The 9,099-nt window shown below is 44.1% G+C and overlaps 1 long non-coding RNA gene across 1 annotated transcript; it reads left to right on the forward strand.

Moving 5' to 3' along the window:
• Positions 1-1,325: 1,325 nt before the first annotated feature.
• Positions 1,326-7,850, forward strand: LOC307209737. The gene is made up of 3 exons (XR_013835735.1): positions 1,326-1,409; positions 6,555-6,599; positions 7,545-7,850. It is a non-coding gene; the product is annotated as an uncharacterized lncRNA (long non-coding RNA).
• Positions 7,851-9,099: the final 1,249 nt, after the last annotated feature.

Consider the following 9,099-nt stretch of genomic DNA (forward strand, 5'->3'; position numbering starts at 1 on the left):
AGGCAGCCATGACCCTTCCCCTTAAAAGGCAAAATACAAACTATATAATAATTTAACAGAATAATAATAATAATAAAACAAAACAGAACAAAACAAAACAAAGCACGGAACAATAGAGCTGACTCAGTGCTTATCCCACCCCAAGCAAAAATAAAATAATGAAATAATATAATATTATAAAAAACAACAACCACCATTTAAAGTGCTGCAAATTAAAAGCGATTAAAACATTTAAAACCATTTTGTCCATTGCTGCCGGTAGCTGCTCAGGCCTCTAAACTGTAGTGGTAGTGCAGGCCCCGCCCCCTAGGCCAGATGGAGTTGGCAGGAGAGGGAGCGGTCTTCCCAACACTCACGCAAGCAGCAGCAGCAGCAGCAGCCGTGTCCCGGAGGCCTCTCTCAGGCCTCTTATGCTGGGGTGTGAGTGCAGGCCCCGCCCCCTAGGCCGGATGGAGTTGGCAGGAGAGGGAGCGGTCTTCCCAACACTCACGCAAGCAGCAGCAGCCGTGTCCCGGAGGCCTCTCTCAGGCCTCTTATGCTGTGGGTGCGAGTGCAGGCCCCGCCCCCTAGGCCGGATGGAGTTGGCAGGAGAGGGAACTATAGTCCACTTTCTGAGATCACCATGGTGGCTACCCCTTGGTCTTGATGGACCAGTAGCCTGATTTGGGGGAGAAAACTACTGGAGTTTTTCTATGTTGTTCATTTATCAGCACCAGAGTACCTGTCTAGGATGCTGAAATCCCAGTTTCGGTATCACCAGCAAAATGGGCAGCAAGGATGGAGAACACCAGTACCTGAGATTCTAGGAAGCCACTAGTCTTCAAAGAAGTTGATCCTGGGGTCATTTATTAGTTGAATTTACATTTTGCCCTTCCTCTTAAAGGAGCCCAGAGTGGAAAAAATGTTCGTTTTTTAAAGTGTTCCAAAACATCTAAAACATTATAAAAACAGTTAGAATCATAAAATCAGAGAGTGGGAAGGGATCCCGATGGTCATCTTGTCCGATCGCTTGCAATGTGAAAAACACCGAGAAACAATTACAGCTAAAACATTATTTCAGCCAGTGTTGTGAGATTGAGAGGTTTGAACAGGGGAGGGTTAGCAGAGTTAGAATGACTGCAAAACACTCCTAGTAATTAGTTGGTGAAGGGGAGGGTGACGCTGAGGTTGATGAAGCCAGTAGAATACAGCTTCATCTGATCAGCCACTCGTTGAAAAAGCAAATGGAAGACTGTGCTTGCTTGAGCTCTGCAAGGAACTGAAGCAGCCCATTGGGGTGGGATGGAACCACTACACTTGCTTACTGGTTGGTCAGGTGGAGTCAGGTGACAGGGAGGGTAGCATGATGCAAACACACCCATGGAGCTAATCTGGCGCTCCTGCCAGTGCAACTGCATGCTTCTGGCAAGGTGAGTGTCAGGAGTAGGTCAGCAATAATTCACACGGTGTCAATGAAGTTAACTCTCTTTTTTCAAAGAAATAGGAACAGCTCAGGAGGCCAGGCCTTGTGAGCACGGCAACATTTCCCAGTAGGTCTTGCCCCAGTGAGGCAGCTGCAAGGACTGAAGGTCCCTGCCTTCTCACAGCTACCTAAGTCTCCTCCTTCCCCAGTGCCTTCCCAAGCAATCAGAGACTCTGATGCCTTCTGTCTTTGCCTCGCCCTCTTCATACCTCTACTGGTCCTGGGAGACCAGCAGGGATGGGAGCTGGGCGCAGTAGGAGTGGGAGACCCCCTGGCTTCTTCAGCAGCCTGCCTCATCTCTGCCTCTCCCCCCCCCACCCTCTCCAGCCTCCACTTCTGCCTCTGATTCTGGACTGCTCTCTGCCGCAGCCTCTTCCTGCTCATTAACCATCTTCAGCTTCCGACACCACCTCCTCCCAGTCTGCTCCCTCTTCTCCCTCTGACCACTCATCGTCGTCCCACCACCAATCCCCTGGGGGATCGCCTTGGCCCTCTCCCTCTTCGTGAGCAACAGAAACCCACTCAACAAGCTACTTCTAACAAGGAGCACAGAGGTTTTTCAACATCTGTTATTCCTGTTGGGTTATTTATTTATTTATTATTATTGTTAAATTGGTTTAAGCTGTTCTTAATATTGTGTTTTCATATTAATGGTTTTTTTAAAAAAATGTAACCTGCCCTGGGACCTTTGGATAAAGGGTGAGTAATTAAGAATAATAATTTATATTCTGTGACTTAATACCATAATAAGGAACAACTTGGAATTTTATACATTTTAGTGCAGTTTCTCCCTTTCTGTTGCAAAGAAAGATTTATGCACTTTTACTAGGTTAAAAATTGACCTGCAAAGGTCAGTCTTCTTCCCCCATGTTTAATTTCTTCTGCTTTTTTTCTAGGATGGAGAGCACATTTCTAAAAAAAGCATGTGAGTCTTGTCGCCAAACTAAATTTCTTACCTCTTGCATGCAAATTATTCTCTTCTGGTAATACAGAAATGGATTTAATTGGTATGCTATGTCTAAAGAAGACAAGCGCTCACAACTCTGACCCTTTGCTACGTCAGCCCATGAATAAGCCAGGGTTCTCTAGGGCCCTCTATCAATGTGGATCCATCACTCAAAAGGTTGTGTCAAGGATGCTCGGGGGTCAGAGTCATTGCATAGATATTGCACATGGCACAGAGACAGCATGAGGAGCTGCTAGGAGGATACAGGAGAAGTGTATGAGATGGGCAAAAAGAGAGAGAGAAATCTGCTTTGAGATAATAATAAGAACTGTAATCACCCCAATCCTTATAATGAAAAGTCTTACTGATTTTTAGAAGGCCTGAGCAACTGCCACCGTGTTGTCTATTTGAAAAGAAGCTTTGACAACAGTTGTGCTAACTCTCTCTCCAGAAACATTTGTCCTTTTTAACCTTCTCTTGAAAGAAATGTTTTGTCCTGTGAGATAAGTAGCTCCATTTCATCCAAGCCTAAAAATACCACGTTGTTTACTTAACATCGGTTTATTCTGCAAAAAGTAAAACATAAATCAATACCTGAAATTGTTATCTGCAATTTATTTGTACATTATGTTCTCTAGACTTGAGAGGTACTGCTGAGTAAGTATATGAGGAGGCTGACCGTTTACCTGGAGATCTAATGCAGGAGGAGTGGACTTCGGCTGTTTGTTAAAGTGCTAAGTTGTGTCTAAACCTAGGCCAACCTCTACATTTTTAAAGAAATGCAAATACTTTAAAATGACAACAAGCCCCCAGCAAAAGGACGTGTCATTTTAGGAGCTGAAACTTAATTTTTGCACATTTCTTCGGTGAGGGGTCTTTAAAATATGTTTTGGGGTGTGAGGAATTCAAATCTGCTGTTATTTTTTTGTGTGACTGGACAACATTTAGCTTGGTAAGTCTACATGTGATGAAGAAGCACATAAACTGCTTTCAGAAAACAAAAAAAAAATTAATTTTACCTTCTGAAAATGTCAGGCAATGCCAAATAAATATATAATATAACTGCAAGTACTTGGCAATCATTTTAATGATTTCTATGCAATTATGAACACATATAAATTAAATTATATTAATTTAACTGAAATTAATTTAATGTAAATCTAAATCTAAATTAAATTACATTAAATTATATTAATTTAACCAAATTTAACCAGAATTCTTTGCGGGAAGCCCTGACTGTTTAAAGTAATCTCATAGTGCTTTAACTATGTGATGTGAATGTGGCTCAATTCATACCATGAGGGAATGTCTGAAAGGTACAAAGGCCCGATATCTACCAATTTATAAAAAGGAAGATATGAAATAAGTCTCTCTCGCTACAGGAAAGAGAATATCCAGCCAATATTTTTGCTTCTCTTCTTCTTGCCCTACAGCTGTGATGACATTATTTTGCCAGTTCTAAAGGAAGCAGGGTTGCAATTAAAATCCCATCCAGAACTGTAGGAGGCTTATACAGCAGACTCTGAATCTGAAACCTGTCCTTTAGTTGATCTCTTAAGGCAGCAGAGCTACTCCTTAGAATATGGAGCAGTCATTAAACTGTACCACTGGCGGGAGCTTCTGAGATCATTTGAGTTTGATTAAGCCGCTGAAAAAAAGTTCTAGGCAGAAACAGCCAGAGGGTCTGAATCAAAGCTTATCTGAGGCAAACTCTACAACTCTGACAAATCTCACCGGATTTAGTTGGACTAGCTGTGTGATTAGCGAGGCGTGCAAGTCTAGAGCTTAATCTTGAACCTCTGAAGAAGATTGCCTTTTTAAAAAATAGATCACAATACAAAAAGGATCAATATATCTCACAGTTAGTGGGTCAGGAAGCCATGGGTGTTAACAGGAGCTTAACAGAGTTGGGGGAAGAAACTCTTGCATATCAATAAAAATTAGTACAAGCACAAGCTGCTCACTTTAAAGTTCATAGAGAAAATATTATTATATACTTGATGACCCCTTTACACATGGGCTGACCTCATTAATAAGAATTGTATTTCAGATAGCTATCCCATTTGTATTGTGCTCTATAGAAAAATGCTAATCTTCTTCTTCACTTCAGGATCAAACTCTAGACTTTGGACGTCTCACTCATTGTACAGCTAGGCTGACTTAATCCAGTGATATTTGAGGGGTTGCTACAGGCGAATTAAAAGCTTACCGATATATATATATATATATATTCGTAAGCTTTTAATTCGCCTGTAGCAACCCCTCAAATATCACTGGATTAAGTCAGCCTAGCTGTGCAATACACACACATATATACACAAAACCGATGTGTGAACTAACCCCAAGGGAAGCTTTATCTAGGATGGTTGAGTGGGCTGGCTTTGGGCTTCTTGGATCCACCTTGGTGGTGGTGGTTGTTGTTGTTGTTGTTGTTGTTGTTGTTGTTGTTGTTGTTTACTAGAACCCCAGATCCATCAAGCAGAGCCAGGTGCATAAGTCATGGAACACTAAGTGAGTGTTCCACCCACACAAGGATTTCAGCTCATTTCTTCCTCTCCTCCCTGCTTAAATGTGTTCTAGGGATTCCCCAACTCCCAGGAACATCCTTGTGCTGATGGGATGCATTAGTTCAGTGGCCAGCAAACTTTTTCAGCAGGGGGCCGGTCCACTGTCCCTCAGACTTTGTGGGGGGCCAGACTATATTCTGGAAAAAAATAATGAACAAATTCCTATGCCCCACAAATAACCCAGAGATGCATTTTAAACAAAAGGACACATTCTACTCATGTAAAAACACGCTGATTCCCAGACCGTCTGCGCGCTGGATTCAGAAGGTGATTGGCCCAGATCCGGCCCCCGGGCCTTAGTTTGCCTATGCATGCATTAGTTAACGTTGACAATACAGTGAGAATTGTATCAAAGGGTCTCTCTGAGCACATTCTAAGCACAGGAATTGGTTTTCTGTAGCAAAACTGAACTGAACTCACAGCCCTCCTTTTGCAAAAAGTCTGCTTCTCAACCAACCCGGCCTAAGCCACCCACACTACCACTCCATCCACCAAGGAAATAAAACAAGCGAATAGTAAGAGAACCCATACAAGTAACGATGACACATAACCCCACACATACACTAAATAGAAGAATGGAAGCATAACCACCCAACTCCACCCCACTTACCATTCCCCCTCCCCCTCTTTCCCCCTCTTCCTAACCTAACACTGCATGTAACAATAATGTCTCACAACAAATGAAACTGATCTGTAGGAAAACACACACACACGTCTGCTCCTTATTACCTTTCATTTCAGCAATTGTTATTCTTAAATAGCTGAGAGTCAGAAATTTTTGCAGAGAAACCAGAAATATACCAGTAGATTCATATCCAGCTTCCATCAATCCCTAGTCTATCTGAGTTGTGCCCAGGTAAGTTATACTCAGCATAGAGCCATTGAAATGAATGGATCTACATAATGTCCATTTATTTCAATAGGTCAGCTCTGAACATGGCTAACATTGGAGACAGACCTCTGACTCTATCATAGGGAGCCTCAAACAGGGGCAAGTGTCCTTGACAGGCAAAAGCTGCATGATAAACACCGGCAAGATTTAGTGCTTTCTTCTCCTTTTCACCTTGGAGTGATTAGAATCTGTTGCACTAATGTGCCTATTTTATATATTCTAAGAATATGTGGATAGTTATTTATAAATAAAGCAGCTCTTTCCTTTCGTTCAGTAGTATCTGTTTGGAATTATTAGATGAGTGTCGGACTGCCTGTCGATTCTTCAACTCACTTAATTTTAATCAATAAGTAAATGAAACTCTTCTTCTCAAATATAGTGGACACTGTGATACATATTGTCTCTCTCAAGCAGCTGTCAGAGAGAGATGTGACAGAAATGCTCCTTGGATGCACTTGTGCCCAGTGGATTACTTTATCATTTCCCTGAGTACAATCTGACAGTCAGGAACAGATCCACAATTCTCCATTCCTCCTTCATCCTTCTTACTTCTGCCTCCCTGCCTCCACTCTGAATTTTTAAACTAAGAGAGGGAAAGGCAGGACTTCAAGCATATGGCTAGATTAGAACCCTAGTTTTCTGCCTGTTGTTTACTGGTTCATATGTAATGGTATTGCTTACCTTCAGGTATCACTGCTGTCCTTCAGGAGTCTCTGGGAATAGAAATTCAAGGTAAGAGTTCTTTTCATTCCTTGCTGCTACATCTTCTTTTCCAGACTTATGGAGAGGAGGGTCAGCTGGGGGGTTTGAGGGGTGGACATTCCTAGGCAAATTGGTGGGTCTCCTCTTTGAGAGTGGTGGACCCTGGCTATGGTGCTAGGATGCATTTTGGGAAATTAAAGCATGGCTAGATCCAGTTGCCTGGTGCTGCTTGCAGGAAAATTAAAAAGGGAAATAGGGACAGGGCAGGTATAAGCAGATGCCCCAGGATGCCAAGTGCTGACACCAGCTCTGGTAGTGCGTAGGAGACTAATTTAATGGAAGAGAACAGTAAAGAAACACTGAGGGGATGAAGGCAGATTGGGTCAGTACAATATTTGCTGTTTCTTTTGCTTCCATTACAGAAAGGCACCTCATGATGCAGGCATTATCCAGGAATGAAATGGCTTCCATTGGAATAAAGGTAAAGGTAAAGGGACCCCTGACCATTAGGTCCAGTCGTGGCTGACTGGAGTTGTGGCGCTTCCGGGTCATGTGACCAGCATGACTAGGCGGCTTCTGGCAAACCAGAGCAGCACACGGAAACGCCGTTTACCTTCCCGCCGGAGTGGTACCTATTTATCTACTTGCACTTTGACGTGCTTTCGAACTGCTGGATGGGCAGGAGCAGGGACCGAGGAATGGGAGCTCACTCCGTCGCGGGGATTCAAACCGCCAACCTTCTGATCAGCAAGTCTTAGGCTCTGTGGTTTAACCCACAGCGCCACCCGCGTCCCCCTTCATTGTAATAGACCTGCCCTAACATGCTTTCCAAAAGTCTTGTACTGATGGTGGGTGAGGCAGGGAGTGGGTGTGGTGTTTTTTTTATAAAAAAAAAATAAAATCATTCCAAACAGTAATATAACTACCTCTGAAAGTTTACATTATGAATATTTCAACCATTCTTGTTTACCTCAGACACGGCAAAGATCTAGTCCACTGATTCTGACAATGTAAACAATTTTGTGATGAGTAAATCATTCTTACCACAAGGGGTCCAAGTGCTGCATGGAAGCTGAGGCAAGACCGCAACTCCCGGTGTCCCAAGGCTCACTTAGATCACTTCCAGCACAATGCAGTTGGAGTCTTTTGTGCAAGTAGCATCCACAGGCAGAAGGCAGCACTAGACTCTCCATTTCCATTGAGAATAGTCATGTTTGCATTTGGATTCAGTGCCTGAAGAACATCAAGCTTTGAACATTCCCTCAGCAACCTGATAAAAAAAAAAAAGAACACAGAATATCAATCAATATTTGTTTCTTCCTGTGTTTAACAGTATTTGTTTTGCATCTGGGACCTGAAGGGAGCTGAAATTAACTGAAAAGGCACGGCAAGGCTAGATTTCAGTGTCTAAGTCTTATGTACTAGCTTGGCTTCTCTTTCTCAACTTACGTATATGATAGTTGAGGGTTTCTCAAATCTTAGCATTGGAGGTCTTGTGGGAATTGTATGTGTGTTTGGTCTCCTTTGTTTTATTTTAAAATGTATGCACTTAGCCTTTGGGGCAAAGAATGAAAAGATTAAAGCACATCTCTGCTGCATCCTAAAGACTCCAAAGTCAGACGATCAAATAAATAAATAAGCGTGAACATGAGATTCCCGCTTTTTAAATTAATTGTTTATAAGCCAGTCATTGTATCCTGCAGTTAAGCAATACGCTGAATTAAGCAAAAGAACATAACAGCACAAGATGAACATCATATTGCAACAGAAGCCATCTTCCTCCATTAACGGAACTGATGCATTTCCTCATAAATTGTCTGGTCAATATAAAACATCTTGCAAGTTATTAGAAACTAAAGACACCAACTATTTCAAAATAAGTCATTTAAGAGGCTTGAATAAACAAACAAAAAGTCGTCTTCTGGCACAACCATGATAGCTATGTTCTACCTCCACGTCAGTGGCGTAGCGTGGGGGGTGCAGGGGGGGGCCGGCCGCACCAGGCGCAACATCTGGGGGGGGGGGCGCTCGCCGCCTCCGGAGTCGCCGAAGAGCCTCGGGCACAGGCTGTAGCAGAGCCCTATGTCTCGCGGAACCGACGAGCTGTGCGCGCGTCCGGGATGAAGGCGTCCGGCAGGCAGCGGCTCTCAGCACTCGCCGCGGTCCCCGCGCGTCAGGGCCACAGAGGGCATGCCAGGCAGCCCCTCCTCACAGCCCCGCCGCCACCGCCACTGCTGCAGCTGCTGGGCTATGTTGCATTTTCCTCGCCTCTCTGCCCTCCTCCTCCTCTGGGCAAGCGGCGTCGTTTGGGCGGCAGCGCCAGCGGCAACTCGCTTCAGATCACCTGACATGGACCCGCCGCCGCCGCCGTGGCTACCTTACCGTAAATACCCCAGCCCAGGCAGCAGCAAGAAGAAGCTGGCAGCGGCGGCAGGTTAGGGGCTAGGGGCGCAAATTACTTGCCTTGCCCCGGGTTAGGGGGCGCAAATTACTTGCCTTGCCCCGGGTGCTGACAACCCACGCTACGCCG

The sequence above is a fragment of the Podarcis cretensis genome (assembly GCF_951804945.1).
Source record: "Podarcis cretensis genome assembly, chromosome: 2".
Taxonomy (NCBI): domain Eukaryota; kingdom Metazoa; phylum Chordata; class Lepidosauria; order Squamata; family Lacertidae; genus Podarcis; species Podarcis cretensis.